The following is a 23,910-nucleotide window of genomic DNA, read 5'->3' as shown; positions in this document are numbered from 1 at the left end:
GTCCAGAGTCCAAGGCCTTGACTCCTATCCATAGATAGAAGTGAGAGGGAGCCATGTGAAGTGTTGTCAAACGTGGGGTGCAGATCCAGCTGTCCTGACCTGTCTTGCGTGTTTCTGGAGGTCTAGCAGGTTTGCATATCCTGGATCATCCCTGGTGCTGTGAGTTGGCATAGGGACAGAAGTGACATCGAAGGTGCAAACTTTCCAGCATGCTCTTGCTCTGAGATGTCTTCACGGGTCCCAGGTAGAGCCCAGCGTCCTGGGGATCTGGCTCACTGAGTGTGCCTTGATGAGTTAAACCAAATGAGCTTTGCAGGTATGAAGAGGAAATCGCCATGGCTGAGCCAAGGAGGCACTGTGACTCAGTTTACCCTGACTGATAAAGCGCAGACAGGATGGTGTCCTCAAGGTCTTGACCATAGATAGCTCTTTTTGTTTCTTTTCAGGACTGTGAGTGGTCACATTCTCATGGTACCTGCAGGGGGCACCATCCCTCCCTGATCCCTGTTGAGCTGTCCAGGGTCCTGATACGATTTAGCCTATTCCCCTGCCGCCTAGGTATCTGTAACCTACGAATTCTTAAATAAAAGAGGACTGCTACTTCTACTGGGCTTAGACTCTCCTGGGATAGGCAGACACAGAAATGGAATCAGAAGACTGTGGGCACTAGAGACGGAAGTACCTGGTGTAGGCAAGAGCAGCATCACCCAGGGTAGGCTCTTGGGAGCTTGTTCAGAGAAGAGGGCAGAGGTGGCAGCAGGGACCCCTTCTCAGTATCATATGCTCGGGCTTATGGTGCTCTGCTTCCCTCTGTGTAACCATGACACAGGCATCTTCCTCTGAAACCAACAAAAAATGACAGCACATCCCCGTAGCATCACCGTGAGACTTCAGTGGGCTAATGTGTGCAGAGAGGCCAGGTGTGCTGGCTTACTTACACCTATGATCCTAAGAGGCTGAAGCAGGCAGACTACCATGAGATTGAGATTGAGGGTAGCCTGGGTTACAAAGTGGATTCCAGGCTAGCCTGGGCTACAGAGTAAGACCCTGCTTTAAAAACAGCCAACTGGAGGGTAGATTCTGGAGAGAGGGTGAACATGAGCTGGATTCTCAGCACCTAGATCCTAGTGGGAAACTTTGTCCAAAAAAACAGGGTATGAGCTGGAGAGATGTCTCCGCACTTAACAACACTTGCTCTGAAATCAGGAGGACCTGAGTTTGGATTCTGGCACCCACACAACAAGTTGGACACCCACAAATGCTTACAACCCCAGCTCTGAGGATCCAGTGCTTCCCTCTAGCCTCGGCTTGTATGCAGAGACCTGTGCACCCCCCCCCCAGAAATAAAAGGAAATCTTAAAAAAAATAATAAGCAGGAAGTTCCTGAGGAATGGTATCTGAGGTTGATCTCCAACCCCTACAAGTGTGTGTGTATACATGTGCATACACACACTCATACACACACCTGCATGTATGTATAGTCACACACATGCACACACACAGAGTTCAGAGTGGATACTTTTATTTTATTTATTTATTTACTTCTGAGACAGGTTCACTCTATTACGTATCTTTGGCTGTTCTGGAACTTCTGTGTAGACCAGGCTGGGCTCGAACTCACAGAGGTCCACCTGTCTTTGCTTCCTGAGCGCTGGGACTTACCGTGTGTTGGGGTGCTCAATGGATAGTGGGTGCTTAGTTCACACTTGTTGCGGCCTCATTTGGTCCTAGCAGCATCCCGCAAAAGAGAGGTGACCAGTGTTCCCTCCATTTCACAGATGAGAAACCGAGGCTGCAGGGGCAGTCACCTGCTCAGAGTCATGTGGCCTGGAGCCAATTGAGCTTGACCCAAAGACTGCACTACCCCACTGCCCAGGTCCGAGGTGTCATTTGTCATCAGTAGGCTGAATGTCACCCTGTTCCCCCAAGATTCCAAATCTTTGATGTCCCCAACCCCAGACTGACCTGTGAGAGTCATTACTTCTTTTTGTATTGCAGCAAAAATATATATGATGTGGCTACTGATTACCCTAATTTCAGGCAAACAGGTCAGTAACACTAGGAAGGTCTTCCATGGGGCTGGAGAGATGGTTCAGTAGTTAAGAACACTGGCTGTTCTTCCAGAAGACCCGACTTTAATTCCTAGCACCTACATGGCAGCTTACAACTGTCTATAACCCCAGTTCCAGGGTTTACAACACCCTCATACAGATATACATGCAGGCAAAACACCAATGCACATAAATAAAAATTTCATAGCCAGGCATGAGGAGCACACTGGAATTCCAGCACTGGGTACACTGAGGCAGGAGGATCACAAATTGGAGGTTAAGCTAGATGTATATATTATTAACCCTTTGTCACTGAGTGAGGGACATTTGGACTGCGTTCCCCTTTGAGCTCCTGTGACTTACAGGGGCAATATATCCCTGTTTTCATGAGACCCTATGATTGTCACCTCCTTGGTTCAGGTCCACAGAGCACAGATCAGCACTGGTCTGGTTGTATATCCCATCCCCTGTGTGCCTCTTGCTGCTCCTCAGCTCCATGCCTCTGATTCCCCAGTCCCCACTCTCCATGCAGGTCCCCACAGTCCCTGCAGTCCAAAGCCACCTGCTCTCGAGGAGCATTTCCTGCCCACTGGAGGCCCACCTGCCTCTGGAGCTCCTGATGCTGTCTACCACTCACCTGGGTCTCTGATTACCTTAAACCTCAGATGACTGTGACAGCTGTCTGTCTTCTTCCACCCCTTCTACAAGGAGTTCCTTCTGTCTCAGGTTAGCATATCTTAAAGAAAGGTGGGATACAAGCAAGCTCTCCCTCCTGGGCAAACCCAGTTTGACACTGACCACTCCCACTAATGCAATATCTTAGAGGTGACCCTGCTCCCTAATCCACCCATACACAGCCCTGAGTGAGTGAACACCCTATGGGCTTCAATGTTCCCGTCACAGGAAGCCCTGGCCATTTTGCCTTGTTTCCAACTTCAGGTTCAGTAGGCTTTGTGACTCTTTCTCTGCCATGTCCTCTCTCTTGTGTACATGTGTGCGTGCTCACACACGCATGCAACAACATGCATGTGGGGGTCAGAGGACACCCTTGAGTGTCTGGCCTCACCGGCTACCTTGCTGTGGACAGGAGACTTCACCTTCTGCCTTGCTGGGGACAGGATATCTTGTCCTCTGCTGCCTACTCCAGGTGAGCTAGCCCATGGGCTTCTGGTGAGTCTTCCTTTCCCTTTTCCCATTTCTCCACGGGAGCACTGAGATTCCAGACACACTCAGTGGCTTCAAGCAAGAACTTCTACACAAGCCATCATCCCAGCCAAGGAACGTGTTAAAAACTAATCTAGATGTCCACAGTGTCAGACTCCAAAAGTGACTTAACTCACCAAGACCTCATCATGTGCCAAGATGCTCAGGGCAGGGAACTTAGACTTCAGTAAGTACGGCTGTGTGGCCTTGAGCAGGCAGCTGTGCTTCTCTGAGCCTTGGCTTTCACATCTGTAACATGAACAGGATCAACTTTTCTCTCCACGGGCTCTAAACAAAGGCAGGTGGTAAGATCCCAGCAGACTGCAAGCACCGAGGCTCCAACAGTTGATAGACATCCTGTGTCCAGATCTGGCTGCTTTTTCCAGCCTTTTGCCGCTCAGTGGGTGTGGACGCAGCTAGGTAGTCGTGAAGCCTCCAGTCTCTGGGAAGTCTCCCCTTGCTCACATTTAGCCTGCCCCCCTCCTTAGTCTGTAGTGCTGGTTCTGAGGCTGCAACCACCCTCAGGCTTCCCTGCTAAGTTCCAGAGCTGGATGTGGGCTGGGCAAGATCCTCCTTAGCCACGAGGGGCCTGTGACTTCCGGCTTCTGTCGGGGGGGGGGGGACTAACCTGGGGTGTTACGGCAGAGAGGGCCCCTTTGCATCTCAGCAGTTGGGGTGAACAGGTTACAGCAGCGATGAGAGTTTAATACATTGAAAGGCACGGTTCTCGCTCTATACCGTAATTAGCCGCGGTGGCCGTGCTCCCCTAATTGTCTCTCTCACTCCAGACGGGAGGAGATCAATAAGAAGCGGCTGCTGTGCGCTGAAAGTCACAATTAATTAATTGTCGGGCATGTGTGTGTCTCCATCTCTGTCACATCAAAGGGCCCGGGCGGCAGCTGCCCACATCTCAGCGGTGTGGGGCCAGCCCATCCCCCAGGCTCCAGGTGCACATGACTACATGCCAGGGGCTTGCTGTCCCCCTCCCACAGCAGCAGGCTCCAGGGAAAGGGGGTCCTCCTCTGACAGCCAGCATCACCTCACCCGCCACCCCCACCCTAGGCTGCTCTACCTTGCCTGTCTCCCGCTCCTCCGTCTAACCCAGACACCCCCTGCAGTTCCTGCAGCTTGGTGGGCTTTTCCAGCTGTTGGTGAAGTATTGACGGAAAAGGAATGCGAGGAATGCCGGGAATTCGTGCTGTGGGTGGTGGGGTCTCGGTGTGGGGCTGCGAAACGCTGTCTCTCTGAACCTTTGGGACTAGTAAAAACTGTTGAACACACACACGTGCGCTCAAGGCAGACACACGTGCACACGTGGGCGCCTTCCCTTCATCGCATGGCCAGTGAGTGCCAAGTTCACCCACCTTGCTTACACAGGTGTCTCACTGTTGCTTTGGAGGTACAGGACGCCGTCCCTGCCACACAGATGGGAAAATAGAGGCATGTGGGGGTTGGGCTTGGCCCACTGAGGGAGGAGGCTGGAGGGTGGAAAGGGTAAACTCGGTGACCCACCCTTCTTCCCCCTAACAGGGCGGCTATTGAATGGGGAGGGCACTTCCCAGCAGAGGCTAGGAGAGGCTACTGTGCAGGGAGAGACCTGAGTGCATCAGAACACAGGTGCTCTTGTTCCTCCATCCAGCGGAGGGAAGGGAAAGAAGCAGGTAGAGAGGAGAGAGAGGTGAGGGAGAGAGATCGGTGAATCCAGAATCCCCCCCCCCCAGCCAAATTCAAGCACAGACTAGGTGTCCATAAAGACACAGGCATGCAAGTGCTCTCTCTCTCTCTCTCTCTCTCTCTCTCTCTCTCTCTCTCTCTCTCTCTCTCACACACACACACACACACACACACACACACCTTGTCATACAATACAGTGTACACATACATACATACATACATACATACGTGCATACATACTCTCACACACACTTGGCAGCAGCACCCATCCCATCTTTCTTGGGGGTTTCTGTAGCCACCCTAGGGCCAAATGTCCAGCTTTTCCATCCAACGGGTAGAAGACCGTCTGTTCTCGGGTGTGTTGTGCTCACCCATTGGCTAACACACCTAGGGGCTCAGTGAGGTTCCTGGGCCATATTGTGTCCCACTGCAGTAGGTAGGGCCACGTGGACTCCTGGCACCCAGCTGCGTCCAGGGTTTTCTGCCTTGCAGGAGCCTCTTGGCTATGGAAAGGGAGTGTTCTGCTCACCCTGGCATCTTCTCCGAGTCCCCCTCACCTCATAGCAAGCCCCCCAGTGCTTGCCAGTTGACAAATATTATACCAGCCAGTGCTGCAGGGGAGGCATCCTTGTCCTTCTGTCTACCTCTGGCCGCATCACGGTGAGAACAGAGGCGCAGTCTCACCTCCCACTCTCAGCTGGCCGTCAGGGGAGGCCACCTCCACTCCCCCATCACTGCTGCCTCCTGTCACCGAGTCTTTGAAGTGTCGCCTGATTTTCCAGTCTGTCTGAAGTCCTTTACTGTTTATGTAGCAGCTGGTCCAGCGAGGCCCTCCTGCCGGGCATTTTCATGATGGGGATAGCCACTGGGGACACAGGGAGACAGCCACTGCGTCTCAGGGGGGCTGTGAGAGGAAGCCGCGATGACATTCCCATCTTCAGGGTCTCCGAGACAGACTTTGCTTATTTTTTTTGTTTAAAGAGACAAAAAGGGGGTTTCTGAAAACCCTGATGTGCTAGTTCACTTCAAAGAAAAAGGAACAAAGACAGAAAAACCCGAAACAAGGGGCGAAGGTGAAGCTCAGAAATGCTTTGGAATATTTTTGCCACTGCAGCAGCTGTGTGGTGGAAGACACTAACTGGGCTGGACAACCTTGGGCAAGTCACCTCTAGTCACCTGATCCAGCATAGGGGATGAGGGGTCCCCGCCAAGCTCCCCCTGTCCCAGATCAGGCCTCTTTTCCAACACAGATCAGTCAAAGGACAAGGCTACATCAGGATGCTCTAACAAGCCCTGAAGAATGGATTCCCCATCGTGAGAGAGCCACAGCTCAAGACCAGAGTGGTTCAGCAACTGGCCCGAGGTCACACCGTGAGGAAATCGGTGGTAGAGCAGAGCTATTGAATCTGTCTCTTGGCTGACAGTCTGGGGCGTTTTTACCTGCCTCTCCTGGTTCAGGAGGAAGTACTTAGAAAGGGGGGTCTCCTTTCCTTTAGCATAATTTTTCTCCTTACATCTTTCTTTCTCTCATGCGTGGTATACGTGAGGTCAGAGCTTGCCTTGAAGACAGGGTCTCTCATTGAAGCAGGAGCTTCACACTTCTGCTCGTAGGACTGACCGCTGAGCTCTCACGATCCCCTGTCTCTGTCCCCACAATGTTGGGGTTACAGGCATGAGCCCCCCATGCCTAGCTTTTTAATCTAAAATTTATTCTATTCGGCGTATGTGTATATGCCGGCATGAAAGCCTGCCGTGTGTGCTGGTGCCTGAGGAAGCCGGAAAAGGGCGTTGGATACCTTGGAGCGTGAGATACAGGTTGTAAGTCACCCAGTTGGTGTTGGGAACTAAACTCTAGTTGTCTGTAAAGCAGACCTGGCCTTAACCACTGAGTCCTCTTCCCAGCCTCCTTCTTTACCTCTCCCAACAGCCTTTATGGGTGAAGGTTCTGGGGTCGAACACAGCTCTGTCCTATAGCGCTCTCTCAGTTCATGCCTCCAGCCTCAGTTACCCTCCCTGTATAATGGGCACCCTCAGGCCTCGCTCCTGCATGGTAGTGAATGTTAAGGAGTAGAGTGGCTAGGATTCCGGGCCAGCGTTAGTAGCTGGGGATGCTGGTCACTGCCTGTCAGCATCTTCAGTACAGACTGGGACCTTCTGCTTTGTTCTCAACTTTTTGGAAGAGGAGGGCACATGGGCTGCTCTCAAAGGCCTGGCTGTCACATTCCCTCTCCCGTCACGGGCCCTCCCACCAGAGCCCCTTCCTGGGAGAGACAGGCAGTGCCTGCCAGGCTGTATGCAAAGTGTCAACCTCACGTCACTCAGAGGCCTCAGCCAAACTGAGGAGCCCCCAGTGGGGGGTGCTCAGGGCCTGGCCTTTCTCCTTTACACTGTCACAGCTCTGACTGTAGCCCCTGGGAGGTGACCCTGCTGGTTGTTTAGGTCGCCTGCCTGGGCCTAGGGACCTGTCAGTGTGAGCCGGTCTTCAGGAAGCTGGAAGGCTGTGGAAGGCTCAGCCTCAGCAGGGTGCTCAGGGGGGGGGGATGAGTGGGACACAGAACAGGCAGGGTAGAAGCTGAATCCACCCCTCACGCATCCGTCACAGGTGAAGTTGTCTCCGTAGCGGAGGGCTCACATGGTGGGGGGTGGGGTCGAGTTGGGGTGCTGCAGGGCTAGGTGGTATCCTCCCAGCAGGGCTCTGGGGAAGCCTGGAGTGGCGCTCACACCAGTGTGATAGAGGTGATACGACCCGGCCAGATGGGAGATGGTCACCTTCTTGCTTCCCAGGTAGGCACAAGCCTCATCATTTCTTTCGTTATTATTATTATTGTTTTTTTTCCTTTTCATTCTTATTGCTTTTCCCTCGCTGGGATTGAACCTGGGGCCTCAAGTATGCTGGGGCAACTGCTTGACTACTGAGTTGTGTTTCCAGCTTCTTTAATTCACTTTTTATTTTGAGATGAAATGTAACAAAGTTGTCCAGGCTGGCCTTGCACTCCCTCTGCAGTCTAGGCGGGCCTAGAACTTCCAATCCTCTGCCTCCGCTCGGCTCACTCCTGTGACTCCCAGTCCCTGGGGCCCAGAAGTTCACAATGAACAGAGACGAAGCCACTCAGGGAGCTGACATTCTGGCTTCAGAAATGGCCCGGAGGGGTCAAAGGGTGGCACAGAAGACCTGCTTCTGAGTCTGTCTCCCCCACTAACTTGCTGTGTGACCATGAACAAGACACTTCCCTCTCTGACTTCAGTTCCCATGTTTTCAGAATGGGACTAGTCATTCTGTTTTAGAGCAGCAGGAGGCCAGGCCTGAGAGAGCACGAGGAGAATGGAGCTCCATTCCTGGAGATCAGGGCTAGACAAGGAACAGGGGATCTGTGGGAAAGCCACTCACAGTACCTCCGCTCAACACGGATGTCCAGCCTGAAAACCTAGAAGCTGTGACCCCAGAAATGGTGACTTGGCCTTTTGATGTCACCATTTTGAAGTCTCTACTTGCAGGGACAGCCTTCCTTCCTTCCTTTCTTCCTTTCTTCCTTCCTTCCTTCCTTCCTTCCTTCCTTCCTTCCTTCCTTCCTTCCTTCCTTCCTTCTTTCCTTCCTTCCTTCAGTCAGTCCTTGTCAATCACCAAACAGTTGGTTAGCATTTACCATGTGGCAACTCCATACTAGACACAGAGCTTACTGAGAGGGAGTGTGCGTGTCAATTTTGTCTTAATACATTCATCTCATGGAGGTGTGTCCCAGGGTGTGTTTGGAGGTCAAGATGCATTGTGGGAGTCACTTCTTTTCTTCCACAACATGGGTTCTAGGGATCAAACCCATGTCGTCTGACTTGGTGACAAAGAACCTTTACTTACTGAGGCATCTCACTGACCCAGTGGTGTCGGTTTCTTCCAGAAGCCTTCAGCACCTCTGCTTCAGGCGTATGCATCTCTGCTTCAGGCACTGAGAATAGTGATTAACTGATTTGTTCTACCCTTAGACACACCACGGCCCTCTGCTGAGTGTGGAAGATTGAGACTCCAGACCCCCTGTGCCAGGCTCTGTGCTGAAGGCAGAGACCAGAGACTCAGGGCTTCTTACACACCTGTTCTGCACCCGACTCCAAGCTTGGAGAATTGTAGCTGATGTTTTATATGCAGACTTGAAACCCGGTATCTCCCTGTGGCTAATGAATCATCGGGCTTCACAAGAGAAGCCAACAGACCCCCTTGTCCATGAATTTGCTAATTGAGCTCCTCAAACTCAGACATTAACCTGCATTACCATAAAGACTGCTGAGGATGGTCTATGCTCACTCCCGGCTCGGAGCTAATGGAGAAAATCGGTTGAGGAATAAAACTGAAATGGAATCATAAAACCTTATTTTCACCATTAATTTGAACCTCATCTTCCCCAAATACATTTAGTTAAATCTTTCTCTTGAACTGTGGGGCTGGATTAGGGAGCCTGGGGCTGACAGAGGCCATGCTGTGCTGAGGTCATGGCCTCAGGGATAGCTGGGCTGCCTCTCGTGACTCCCTTGCTGGCCTTTGGCCTTGAGGGGTGGCTCTAGTGACTATAAGACCACCTCCACGTGAAGAAAGGAATGGGCAGAGAACAGAGGAAAAGCAGGGAGCTAGAGAGGAGACAGACAGGTGGAAGGTAGGCCTGCCTGTCTGCCGGGTAGGCAGGAGAAATCAAAGGACAGGATGGCCCAACCAATCAGGAACGTTTACCAATGGCCAGCCTGACAGCTATATGGACGGAATACAAATGCACTGGAGGTGGCTCTGGAAGGACAGACAGACTTGATATAGAGAGAGGAAGGCCAGCAGATAGAGTGGCCAACAGATAGGTGGACTGCTGGGCCGACTTAGAGCAGACAGAGTGGTGATGTCTTGAAGCAGGTCAGGGTGGGGTGATCAGTCTGTCTGCCGAGAAGCTGGGTGGATGATTGACAGGCAGTGGAGAGGAGGCAGCAGCTGGGGGCAGGGACTTGGGCTGCAGGAGGTGGGGAGGTCCCCATGTGTTCTCAGCAGGAGGGGAGAACTGGGTAGCTGTCTTCACATTGCATGTCAAGCCCTTTGCGTGAGGGAGACTGGCGTGTAGGGTGCTCCCCTGGGCCCCAGGCTTCCTGACATCATCCCCTCCCTTCTTCCCCCTCAGAGCACCATGGCACGCAAGGCAGGGAGTCTGGAATGCTCCCTGAGTTGGGCTGAGGTGGGTGTGGGGCACTGTCTGCAAACTCTGTGGTCACCTGGGCCCAATTGTCATCAGGGGTTCAGACCCAGTTCACAGTCCCTGCCCTTAGGATTGAGGGGGTCGGAAAGTTCAGAAGGAACATGCTGGGTTGTAGCCACACCTCTCTACCACCTTCTCATCCTCCACCCCTCCCCACAACTCGGTGTGGTGTGTAAGATACTATTATAAACCCCACTTAGTAGACCAGACAGGGATTAGAACAAGGAGGCAGGGGAGGGGAAGACATTCTCTCCTACTTGTGTTCTTGAGGTGGGGCTCCCAGTTCAGAGCTCCTTGGTTGAGCTGAAAGTCAGCCATACCCTAAGTTCACTGCAGGAAATCCAATAGCCCTCAGGACTGAGCAGCATCACTCAGTTTTTGAGGCTCTCTACTGGACTTTCAGATGGTGACAAAGTCAGGGGACAAGTCTTTCACAATCCCATAACAGCTGTGATTGGTCAGGTCTCCGCCTTCAGCTCCAGTCCAACCTTACTGCTGAGCATTGGGGAGCTCCTCTAAAGAGTGAATGGAGTCTCCCTTCCAGTTGCCTTGATTTGTTATTATTATTATTATTTTTTAAATATTTATTTATTTATTATGTATACAATATTCTGTCTGTGTGTATGTCTGCAGGCCAGAAGAGGTCACCAGACCCCATTACAAATGGTTGTGAGCCACCATGTGGTTGCTGGGAATTGAACTCAGGACCTTTGGAAGAGGAGGCAATGCTCTTAACCTCTGAGCCATCTCTCCAGCCCCTATCATTATTATTATTATTATTTGTTTTTTTTTTCAAGATAGGTTTTCTCTGTAGCTTTGGAGCCTATCCTGGAACTAGCTCTTATAGACCAGGCTGGCCTCGAACCCACAGAGATCCTTCTGCCTCTGCCTCCCAAGTCCTGGGATTAAAGGCATGCACCACCACCACCTTGCTTGATTTGTTGTTACTATTATTGTTATTTTGGTACTGACAATTGAACCTGGGGCCTCATGTGTACTAGGTGAGCACTCTACCCACTGAGCCACTTGCCTATGCTCTATTATTGTTTGTTTGTTTGAGATAGAGTCTCACTGTAGCCCAGGCTGACATGGATCTCACTATGTAACCCAGACTGGTTTTGAACTCGCAGCAATCCTCCTGCCTCACTTCCTTCTAAGCGATCACAGATGTGAGCCACCACACTCAGCTGTCTCATCTCTTTGTAGTGGCCAGTCTTCAGGATGCAAGCACAGGAAGATTGTCATACCTATGGTGGGATCATCAGTAGAGGTTGTGACAGTGGCCAGTTGTGGAGCGATGACTGAGAGGTGGTCCAGCTCTCAGGACGTCTGTGCTTAGTCCTCACCCATGAGGCTGCCACTGTCCCATTCCTAGGACCAGCCACACTGGAGTAGCTTTGGAACTCATAGCAGAAGGCAGAGTTGGCATCCATGCTGGACCAGTTTTGTCATCTCAGAGATGGGTCCAAGCTGGGGCATCTTCATGAACCATGGGGAGCAAGGGAGGAGGGGATATCGTGGCAGATGGTGGCACAGACGAGAGAGCCCACAGGGCCAGCAGGCAGGTGGTCTGAGTGACCTACAGTCAATGGCTTCCTTGAGCCATAGTGATGAACACTGCCCCAACTCTCATGAAATAAACATCAATTCTAATCTTCTTCAGCTCCACACACTGGGCCCCTGCTCATCCATTTTTTATTCATCTCTTCTTTAAAAGCCAACCATAGGAGGGAAGAGGGGAGGGAGTTAGAGAAAGCTTGGGAGCTGGGTTGTGGCTGGGATGTTGAGCCCTGGGCTTGTTTAGGGAGCCTTCATAGCACTGAGCCAACAGCAAGGGTTTGGAGTCAGACACGTGTGTGTGATTCCAGCCCTGTGGCTTTCCAGCTGTGTGACAACGATCACGTGGTTTTCCCTCTCAGAACATGGCTTCCTCAGGAATAACATGGAGCAATGGACACACATGCCTGTGGGCTGTCATGGGATATTAGACTAAGATGTGTTACATTCATTTATGCTGTGGAGTGTTTGTTTAATGATGCAAAGACATGTTGCATTATTTTATGTTGCAATTGTTTAACTCTGTAAAACTGTGTTACTTTGCCTGCCCAAAACACTTGATTGGTCTAATAAAGAGCTGCATGGCCAATAGCAAGGCAGGAGAAAGGTTAGGTGGGGCTGCCAGGCAGAGAAGGAGAAATTGAAGGAGAAATCTAGGTTCAAGAGAGAAGAGGGAGCAACAAGAAAAGGAGGCCAGTCACACAGCCAGCCAAGGAGTAAGAAGGAAAGAAAGATATATAGAATAAGGCACAATAAAAAGTCCAGAGAAGCAAAACATAGTTAAAGAGAAATGGAATATCTGAAGTTAGAAGGCTGGCTAGAAACAAGCCAAGCTAAGGGCAGACATTCATAAGTAAGAATAAGTCTCCATGTATTTATTTGGGAGCTAGGTGGCAGGCCCCAAAATAGTTAAAAAAAAACTACAGTGGTCAGCACATAATAATAGGTATTCAGTAGGAAGCAGCCATGGTGCTTAGGGGTTGATTCACAAGGACTGATCCTTTTTGTCAAGAATCCCACCTATTCCTGGCTGAGACAAGACAGTCCCTTACTGAGGAGCTCTGGCTGTACGAAGAGTTTCTTAATTGAAATCTGTCTTCCCAGGGCTTCTACCATCTGGTTCTGGGAAGATCTTTCTCTACTGTTACATCCCCTCAGGCATACCCACCCTTCTTCTCTCTCAGCTGCAGCTTTCCGGACTCTCTGAGTTCCTGATGCTCCGCAAGAGGTGTTCAGCCAACAGTGAAGCAAGCTCCAGGCATGCCAGGCCCATATGCAACACAGTGGGAAAACTCATTTTCCCTAATCAGAGATCTTTTCTCCTAATAATATGACCCCCCAGGACCTGAAGTTATCATTGGATCAGAGTTTACAGCTTCTCAAAGTCAGTCGGGGTCCACCCCAGGCGCCTACAACAGATACTGGCAGGTGCAGCTTCAGCACCAAGAACAGTTCCCTCAAACTCAGGTGTTTCCTCCCGCTCCACCCAGGGACTCCTCCTACAGATGTCTGGTGACAGGGTGCACATGCTGAACTATGAATGTTAAGGAAAAAATGGAACAAAAAGCCTAGAGAAGTAGGGGTTTGGGAGAAGGCCATTAGAAGTTGGAAACAAGAATCTGGGTTCCTTCAGCTGCACTGTGGGAAGAAGGAAATCCCATTACATTTGTTACATTAAAGGCATGATGCATGGATCTTTCTGAGACTTAGTTCTTCTTGACCTTGTAGCAAGGACTGTGTCTGGCCTGAAGGGGGATGCCTGAACCCATTCAAGAGACCAACTGCCCTGTTAAGTAGATTCAACACCACGGACAGATCATAAGTGCTGAAGAGATGGAGGGCCTGGATGCCAGCAGATCCTTTCAGTGTGACATGTGTGTGCATGCGTGTGCACACACACACATACACCTATACACGCACACAAAGTATATACCTGGTCTCACACAGGTTCATTAACAGCTATAGAGACGTGAACCTTCGGACACATGCACACAAAATCACACTGTGGTGCTGTGCAGCTGTCATACATATGTTTATGTGCCTGTATCACCTAGCCTCAGCTTTCTTTGGTCTCAGAGAAAGTGATTACCTGTCCCAGCTCTGATCTTGCTCATTTGCATGCACATAGATGTACACACACACACACTTGGAGATGATACCACACATACCTTTTTGTACCCATGGCGTACCAACCATCACATGCGCTCACATACGGACATAATCAGTTCCTATAGCCATAGAGAGAAGAGCTTTCCTACTACCATTGATGGAGCCCTCATAGCCTTGGATGGAGCCCTCCTCCCACTACAGATGGAGCTCTCCTATAGCCATGGTTGGAGCCCTCCTCCCACTACAGATGGAGCTCTCCTATAGCCATGGATGGAGCCCTCCTCCCACTATAGATGGAGCTCTCCTATAGCCATGGATGGAGCCCTCCTCCCACTACAGATGGATCTCTCCTATAGCCATGGATGGAGCCTCTCTTATTGCTATGCATTTTTTCCATGGTGGACTATATCCCCTTGTGGTGGTTTGAATGAGAATGACTCTTATTGGCTCATATGTTTGAATATTTGATCTCCAGCTGATGATTGTTTAGGGGGGTTAAGGAGTGTGGCCTTGTTAGAGAAGGTGTGTCACTTGGGGTGAGTTTTTAGGTTTCAAAAGATTCATGCCATTCCTAGGAGATGCAGCCCCTTCCCTCTGAGAGCACATTTGGGTGTGTGGATAACTGCTGTCAGCATCTAGCAGATGCCATCCCTGCTCTAGGGTTACCTTGACCATGTCTAGGCTTGACTTTTTCTGCTAAATCAGCTTCGTCCTCCTTTGCTGAATCTACACCACTCACCCATGCTCCTTCCCTTCTCCCTCCAGCAGCAAAGTTCCCAGACCCCTCCTTCTTCCTTCTGCCATCTCAAAGCTGGAAGGTGGCTCTCTGGCTTATTTTGCATTTTTGGTATTCAGAGAGAAGCTCTCTCAGTAATCTCCCCACTCTTGATGCTCGTCACATCCCTCTTAAAGCCACTGGAGCTCCCCCTCCCCATCTTTTATTCATCACCTTCCACCAGCCCCAACACAAGAGACACAGAAAAGCATACTCTCCCAGGACTGTGGCTCGCAGGCCAGCATTGACCCTTCCCCAGCCACCATGCCTGGGAAGGTGGGCAGGTCCTTGTGAAGTGCTGGATGCTTGGGAGAGAATGAGAAGACAGCAGGAGGCAGAAGAGGCATGGCTGAGGTTGCTACAGCATCTGCGGTCTGGCTGGCCTACCCTTCCTGCTTACAAAGCTGCACCCATCTTCGATGGCTCAGCTTTCATATCACAGCTCTCTGCCAGCTTCCTTGAGGTAGCAAAGACAATCATCTGTTCCTTGCACCTAAGCCCTCATAAGTAGAGCTTGGGATGGAAATGCAAAGTGACCCCTTGCTATAGATGATGAAACGAGATTCAAACATAGGTCAAACTTGGCATTCTTAAGTTTGCAGAGAGGAGGAACCTGGCCTGCTATTTGAAGAGAGACTAGAAGCCCAATTAGGACTCCTTCACTGACACACTATCCCACACTGAATTCTACTAGGTTCAGGTCTGAAATATGTAGATGGGGACAGTTCTCATTTCCCACCCACCCAGACCCCAAATAATCACACAGAAACTATATTAATTAAAACACTGCTTGGTCTATTAGCTTAGGACTATTATTATATAACTCTTATATCTTAAATGAACCCATTTCTTTAATTCTGTGTATCACCACAAGGCTGTGGCTTACCGGGCAAAGTTCCTGCATCTGTCTCCTTTGTCAGCCACATGGCGTCTTCTTGACTTCACCTGCGCTCTCTCTATATCTCTGTTCCAATTTCCCACCTGGCTATATTCTGACCTGCCATAGGCCCAAAACATCTTCTTTATTAATCATTGGTAATAAAACATGTCCACAGCATACAGAGGGGAATCCCACATGTATGTGCTCGGCCTTAACAGAGCCGTTCCCTCACTTGTTCAGGGCCAGTCCTTCATTAGTCCACAGGGAAAGTAGCATGTCTACCATGGTGCGTTGTGAGTAGAGAAGCCCATGGTCCTTTGGGATCTCAGAGAAGCAGGGTTCTAGCTCAGAATTAGGGGAAGTGTGAAGAGGTTGAGAGCAGCACTGTGAGTTAGAATTAGCCTATGGGGTGGGGAGGGAAGAGGGAGCTTCCTCTAGTGAGAGTCACACATGGCTAGCCAGGGAAAGCCCAAGCCCTGATGGACCTACAAGAGCTTCTGATGGCCAGAGAGGCCTTGTGGCTTGCTGAGGATGGAGAGCAGGGAATGAATGCTGAGATGAGAAGGGCAAGACAAGAAAACGGGCCTTGGGGCCCTGGCTACCTCTTCCAGTGTTTTCTCTGAACTCCTGGGCACATTCCTATTGATGTGGGAGAGTTGCATCAGCTTTGTCTATTCTAGGAGACCAGGAGACAACCTTCTGGGATTTCTGTTGGCTTAGGGAAGTCCAAAGCAGGCGAAGCTTGCTCAAAAGAGATGGATTTTGAGATGGACAGTGCAGACACTGTTTATGAAAGGGGAGGTGTCCTGGGCACCGGCTGACACTTCTCCTGCTGTCATTCTGCTGGTGGCACCTAGGACAGGCTTCAGTCAGTGGGGGTGAGGAGGACTTCTTATAAATGCAAACTACAGTAAAATATGTGGCTTGAGATCACATGTGGGCCATGCATCTGATGTTGGGTGAGCTTGGGAGAGTCCTTGACTTTCTCTGACAGGCTTGGGCTATTTTAGGTAATAAATAAGGGGCGAGAGATGAGCCACCAGATTACTTTAAAGTTCTTTGATTCTTTAATAAGGGAAAGGGGGATTATCCGCCATCTGAGTCTGCGATTTGGCACTCTGTTCTCTCTAGCCTATGAGCATCCTGAGGGTAAGGATTATCTTACTTATTCTGGAATCTACAGACCCAAGTGCAACGTCTGTTACAGAGCAGGTGCCCAGTAAGCATTCATTCAACAAACATGGATTGCTACCTGCTGGGGACAAAGTACTGAGTGAATCACACAAGGGACCTGAAAGCAAACAAGCTGATAATCACACGTGTGAGATAAGCCCTCCAGTGAGGAGTAGAGCAGGCATGGAGGCACAGGTGGATGGGAGCCCCAGCAGAGATCTTCTCTGGTGGTCACCTGTGACTGAGCCTTTGGGAGTTTGGGAAGAAAGAAGAGGGAATGCAAAGCTCATAGGTTCAAAGAATGAAAGGAAGTGCGCTGGGGGAGGATGGTGGCATGGTGGTGGGAGAGGCAGGAGAATCATCTGGGCAATGCTGAGAGTCAGAAAATAGTTTCAGATGCGATGGAACACTAACTCATAGATATCTGCTTGTCTCTGCCTCTGAGTGCTGGGATTCAACTCATGACCACTCCACCTGGCCAGAAGTATTTTCAATTTTTAATTGTGTGTGTGTGTGTGTGTGTGTGTGTGTGTGTGTGAATGTGTGCCCACGAATGAGTGCCTGCAAAGGCCAAAGGTATTGGATCTTCCAGAGTGAAAATTAGAGGTAATAGTGAGCCACCCAACATGGGCACTGAGAAGCAAACCTATGGGGCTACAGAGGTGGCTTACTGGTTAAGAACACTGACTACTCTTCCAGAGGACCCAGGTTCAATTCCCAGCACCCATGTCGGCTCACAACTCCTGTAACTCCAGTTCCAGTGCTTCTGACACCCTCACACAGTCATACATGCAGGCAAAATACCAATGAACATACTATAAAACAAAATAATTTAAAAAGCTATAAGATTATTTTTTAAGAAGTGAAGAACAAAACTTTTGTTCATGTACATCCAAGCCATGGTGCACCTGTGAGTATCAGAGGGACACTTACACTTGATTTTAGCCAAAAAGCCAAGATGCAATCAGATGACAATTTATGAGAGTAGATCAGGTTCTCTCTTTCTGCCATGTAGATGTGAGAATTAAACTCAGGTCATTAAGCTTGCATGGCAAACTTCTCTACCTCATGAGCCATCTCTCTGGCCCCAAATTGGTGTTTTAAAAAGTTCCATTTTTTGGAGTTGCGGGGCAGTGATGGGGACATGGAAAGCCACGAGGAAGCTCTCACATGGCCTTGAAAGTATAGGACATGGAGCCTATCCTATCTGGGGCTTAGACTTGCAGGTATATTGCAATGCAAACTGTGCCCACCATTGGAGTCCAGAACCCTGGACAGCGCTCTGCCTCAATCCAGGACCTTGGACAGCGCAGCCCTAGCCAAGTCACAGGCAGCTCTCTGAGTCCTTTTCAGAGACACGGGTCCTTCCTAAGGCACCTCAGAATCCTCCCTGTTTATTAAAACAACAACAGCAACAAAAGCTTTTTTTTTTTTACACTTTATTTTGTTGTGGAGGTATTGTGGCACAGAGTTCATGTGTGGTCAATTCTCTCCTTCCACGTTTGTGAGTCCCAAGGTTTGAACTTAGGCTATGAGGTTTTGTAGCAGACACCTGTACCCAATGAACCTTCGTGGTGGTCTAAGCATAAAATCTACATTTTAGAGAAGCCCCAGGTTCACAGACAAGTTGAAAGGGAATAGGCACGGGCTCTGTGTGGTTTTGTTTGCTGTTCATTGTGTGTGTGTGTGTGTGTGTATGTGTGTGTGTGTGTGTGTGTGTGTGTGTGTGTTTTGCCTGCATGTATGTATGAGCACCGCATGCCTGGTGCCTCAGAGATCAGAAAGTGTCTTCCGATCTCCTAGAACTGGAGTTACAGATGTTTGTGAGCTACTGTGCGGGTGCTGGGAACCAAACCTGTTTCCTCAGTAAGAGCAGCAAGTGCTCCAAGCTGCTGAGTCATCTCTTCATCCCTATGCTGCTGTGTGAAGCAAAGATGTCTAAATTAGGAGTTTTGTTGCGATGGAGAGACACCATGATCATGACAACTCTTAGAAAGAAAACCATCGGTTTAGCCCATTGTCATCATGGTGTGACGTGGTGACATGCAGGCAGACATGGCACTGCGGAAGGAGCTCAAAGTCCTATAGCTTGACTCTCAGGCAACAGGAAGTGGTCTCAGACACTGGGCAGTATCTTGAGCATATATGAGACCTCAAAGTCTGCTTCCACAGTGACACACTTCCTCCAACAAGAATACACCTATTCCAACAAGGCCTTACCTTCTAGTAGTTCCCAAAGAGGGACATTTTCTTTCAAACCATCACATTGGCCTTGAACTGTGTCTCAGGCTGGCTATCTGCCCTACTCAGTCTCCTTGATGCTGGAGTTTTAGGCAGGTGCCCACACATACAATTCCTTCTGACTTTCAAACTTGTTTTTGTTTTTAAGATTTATTTTATTATTTAATGCATGTGCATGCCATACACTTGTTGAGTGCCCTCGAAGGCTACAAGAGAACATCAGGTTCTCTGGAGTTATAGGCGCTTGTGAGCTAACCAATGTGGATGCTGGGAACTGAACTCCTGTCTTCTGAAAAAAGTAGCCAGCGCTCTTAACCACTGAGCTCCTTCTCTAGCCTCCAGCCATTTTTATTTTTAATCATAGACTATTTTGACACACAGGAGCAGGAAAACCTGGAAAACAATTAACGGACGTATATGCATCCATCATCAAGATTGAGCACTTTTTTGGGCCATATTTATTTCAGCCCTGTCTTTTAGAAAAGAAAATCAATGAAACACAACAAGTAGACTGGAGTCGAAGCCAGGGTTTATCTGCCCCACAGGGTCTGTGCTGCCATTATCCAGTTATTCATTCAAAACCTCAGCATCCTGTTGCAGCGTGTACTTCTGAGGTTTCCACAAACGAGACGACACGGTGCTTGCTCCGCTGTCATTCATTTCTCTCTGGATGACATTTGGAGGACTCATCCTTGCTGACTCGTGTTGATCTGGTTACTCGTGTTAACCGAGGTAGATTATTTCATTGGACTTGTTAAGCAGTGTGCTGTCCTGATCCCCCGCCGAGAGCCTGTCTGCGTCTTTGCTTTTCCGTTATGTGTTAGGCTGGGATGGATACCCTCGGACACACGTGCTTTTGCATATTAATGGAAACCACTTCTGATGGGGCTGGGAGGGTAATTTAGCTGCAGACAGATTGCTTAGCATTCTTGGGGGAGCAGACTAATCCACAATACTGTCCCCCAAAGCTCCAACTTCAAAGTCACAGTTGATGTCCCCCCCCCCCCCCGTGTCTTTTCATCTGTAGGTGGCATTGTTCCTCAGCGGCTGTGAGAGTCGGGTGCTAAGGGCTCATAGCTGTCCCTTCTAAGCAGGCTATGAATTTGTGGATGACCCACAGGCTGTGGTTAACATGAAGGTACAGAAAGACAAGCTATAGGGTCACTGATACTCCAGTGCCTCCCTCGATCATGTTAATGCTAATGTCGCAAGATCACTGAACTGCCCTGCTGTCCCCTCATGCGCAGGACGTCCTGTGCGGGACGCTCCCTCCCAGGTCCTGCTGAGAGACCAGAAGCTATGGCAGCACGCATTCATTGTGATATTGGCCAAGTCATAGACCTGTTCATTTTAAAATTTACTAAATGTTTCTGAGTTGGGTGTGGTGGTCTACACCCTTATCTCAGCACTTTGGAGGTAGAGGCAGGAGGTTCAAAAGTTCAAGGTCATCCTCTACTATGTTGTGAGTTCAAGGCCAGCTTGAGCTACAGGAGCCCTTGTCATAAGACAAACAACAATAAAATTTCCCTAAGCATTTTCAAATGACTCTCCAGAGTAGTGTGCCAATTTGTATTCCCCCAGCAGTCTATAGACAGAGCTGTTTCCCCCACTCTATCCATAGCCGTTATTAAGCGGATGCTACACTCAGATTGATGTAGACTGTGGCCTCATTATTGTTCTAGTTTGCATTTCTGTGTTTATTGGTTGAGAATCTTTGTAATATCTTTATTGTCTATTCAAATTTCTTCCTGTTATCTGTCCGTCTCTGGCCCATATTCCTATTTTGGAGAGGGGGGAGTTGGTGAAATGACTCCAAGGTTTTGTTATTATTATTGTTCATTCCTGGTTTTCATGGTACTAGAGATGGAGCCCAAGGCCTCATGCCCACTAGCCAAACACTACCTCAGTGCAACATCATGAATCCTGTGGATTTTAAAAGGGTTTCCCCCCCCACATACACTATTCATGTGTGTGTTACATGTGTGCACACATGCCACAGTGCACATGTAGAAGTCAAAGAACAACTTTGGGAGTCACACTGATCCTGGGAATCAAGTTCAGGTTATCAGGCTTGTTGGTAAGTTTTATAACCCACTGAACCACCTCACCAACCTTTGGATAAAAAAATAAAAAAAAACAAAAACAAAAACCAATAAATTAGTTCAGAAACAAATTCTGGTTTGACTACACAGTTTATAGGTATTTCCACAGTCTGTATGTACTAGAAAAAAAACCCCATTCTTCTTGGGCTGGGAATATATCTCAGTGGTAGAGAGCTTGCCTAGATCATGCCTAAGACTCTGGATTCAATTCCTAGTACCACAAAAAGCATTATTCTCACTAGTCTATTGAGACAAATTCTTGCTGGGCAGCTCAAACTGGCCTTCACTCCTGATATAGCCCAGGCTGGCCTTGGGCTTAAGAGCCTCCTGCTTCTGCCTCCCAAGTGTTGGGATAACAGATGCTACCCCCCCTATCTATCTATTTTCCAGTAGAAGTCCTTGTATTTAGTAATTAAACCTCATCATATTTTCTTTTATCATTTATGCTTTTTATGTCCTGTTGATATTTCTCCCCTAGTTGTTTTCCTTTGAAAATTTTATTAGCTTTCTTTATCCATCCAAGGCTACAGTCGCCCTGGAACTTATTTTGTGACTAGTGTGAGTTGGGACCCCGGTTTTCCTTTTCTGCAGCGCTCAGACGTCCTGACGTCATCCTTAAATGGGACCGGGCTTTACCCTTGCCATTGTCAAACTCTCCTGTGTATCAGGCTTGGTTTGGAGGCAGAGTCTCTGCTATTTTCCTAACTTGGTCCTTGGCTTGGGACTAAAACAAACTCTCCAGTTCCCACTTCAAGATGGTGACCAGCACACTGGAGTGAGTCCCTGTGCCTTTCCTCCTTGTTCTTTGAGAAGCCACATTGGCGTTTCCAGGTTCTTTCTTACTACACACTTACCTTGGGCTGACCTTGCCGCACTGCAGGGACGACGCTGGTGAATCTTTTATTCAAAGTGCAAGGCGTAGTGCAAAACGGAGGGAAACAACCAACTCTGGCTCAGCAAGTTTGCCCATCCCCAGCCCACCTCGCTCCTTTTCCTCTCTGCATTCTATGCTTCCTACCAAGGGTTGCCCAGAAAATCAACATCCAGCCCTTCTTTCTTCAGGAAACCCTCGGGGACAGTCCCAGGCACCCTTCTTTCTGGCCTCCCCGAAACCCCTGTGCCCATTTCAGGAACGTCCAGCATGCTGGATAGTCTGAGAAACTCCACTCAGCTTCATGGCCCACGTGGGTTCAGTGGAACCTGATGATTGGTGGGTAAGGGTGAAGGCAAACCAGCAGGAGTCACAGGGAGGGGCCTGGGGCTGGGCTTGGAGTTCCCATCAGGTATGGTTTCACAGAGTTCTCGCCGCTGGGACACAGGACCCTCTGCTCACTGCCGCTCCTGTTTCCACTGTCAGAGGGAGCTGAAGAGGGAGGACGCCCCCTCCTCAGTTGGAAAGCCTTTACTTGTCCATGGAACATAGAAGCATCTTCCCCAAATGCCCATGCCACTGACTCAAACTCTGCTGCCATGGTGTCCTGTCCCATCCAGGCACTGATGTCTGCTCGCCCCGTTAGCTCCTGGTATTACATTCTCAGTTTCCTGAGGTGACTTCTGGGCCTCCCTGCCTCCCAGTTCCAGTAAGTTGTCCCCTTGGGCCTTTCCTACCTCTTGTCTTTCTCCACTAGCGTGTGTGTTTCTTACCTACGAGGCGTCCAGCGAGGCCATCCAACTGCCGTGAGGTCTGGGCTGGGGGCCGAACCCCAACTGCAGCCGTGGAGTCAGAACCTAACCTAGGGGAGGATTGCATCTCCCAGTGTGTGGGCTTCAGTTCGCCAGTACCCCCGACTTGACTCCAAGACCCATTTCTCCTGGAGCAGAAACGGCTGGGGGCTGGGGGGGGGGTAATCTTGCTGGGAACTACACATTGCTAGTGCCTCGTGGAAACAGGAATGGGGGGAAAAAGAGGATGCACAGGCAAAGATGAGACAGAATTTATTCTCATCACAGGTAATTTCCAGACAGAATGGGAGCCACAGAGAGGCCCCAGGAGCCCCCAGGGGGACCCAGCTCAGAGGCCTTGCCTGAGGATCCCAAGCCCAGACACTGGGTGAGTGGGGTGGGGTGGAAGACTGGGTGTCCCCCCACCTTGTGTCCTGACCATGTTTCCCACTTCCATAGGAAGGAAGGGCAGCTCGGCTACATAGTACTATAATATATAGAAGCGCAGGAGCTGGCCGCGGCACCTGGGTGGGGCTGAGGCCCCTGAATTATTGCAGGAGGGAAGGGGCTCAGTGCTGGTGTCTCGCGGGGTGCTGTGCTGGCTGTGGGCAGGGCTGGGAAGGGGAGGGGGCCGCCCTTTGCTCTGTGCTGGGGCTCCTTGGGCCCTGCCTCCCCCAGGGTGGGGCTTTCTCACCCGGGGTGCTTTGTATGTGCTTTGAAGACCATTTTTGCATTGCCAGGAGTGAGGAAAAAAATATCCTGACATGGTAGAAAAAAAGATATTTACATACCCTGGTGGGCCGTAACGGGGGTGTCAGCCTGTAGGTGACAGGCTTCTCAGGCCCCTCCCATCCTAACAGACCATGACTGGGAGGAAGGGGGCCCAATCTGGAATTTGGTTGTCATGTGACCTCAGACAAGGCATCCCCTTCTCTGGGCATTGCTATCTGGTATAGGAAGGGGTGGGATTGGGGCTTAGAATTTGCCCCATGTTCCTGTTCCCAGCATGGGCAGGGGTGGCAGGAATGGGCAGTGAGAAGTTGGGAAGAGGCATCATAGCCGTAAGAGCTTGGCCAGGCAGCCAAGCCCCTCTGAGGGCACCTCACACTCTGCTGTGACCCTCTATGGAAGGTGGCCAGAGGGACTGGCCAGGAACCCTGTTTTCCTGTTGAGCAGCAAGAGGAGCCAGGCAGAAGCTGCAGGTGGCTCCCCCGTATAGGAAGGAGGCCCGGACCTGAGATATAGCCATGGTGGGCTCACCCAG

The sequence above is a fragment of the Alexandromys fortis genome, unplaced genomic scaffold (genome assembly GCF_014885135.2).
Source record: "Alexandromys fortis isolate MF-2015 unplaced genomic scaffold, M_Fortis_MF-2015_v1.1 scaffold_26, whole genome shotgun sequence".
Lineage (NCBI taxonomy): Eukaryota > Metazoa > Chordata > Mammalia > Rodentia > Cricetidae > Alexandromys > Alexandromys fortis.
This window is presented reverse-complemented; position numbering follows the sequence as displayed.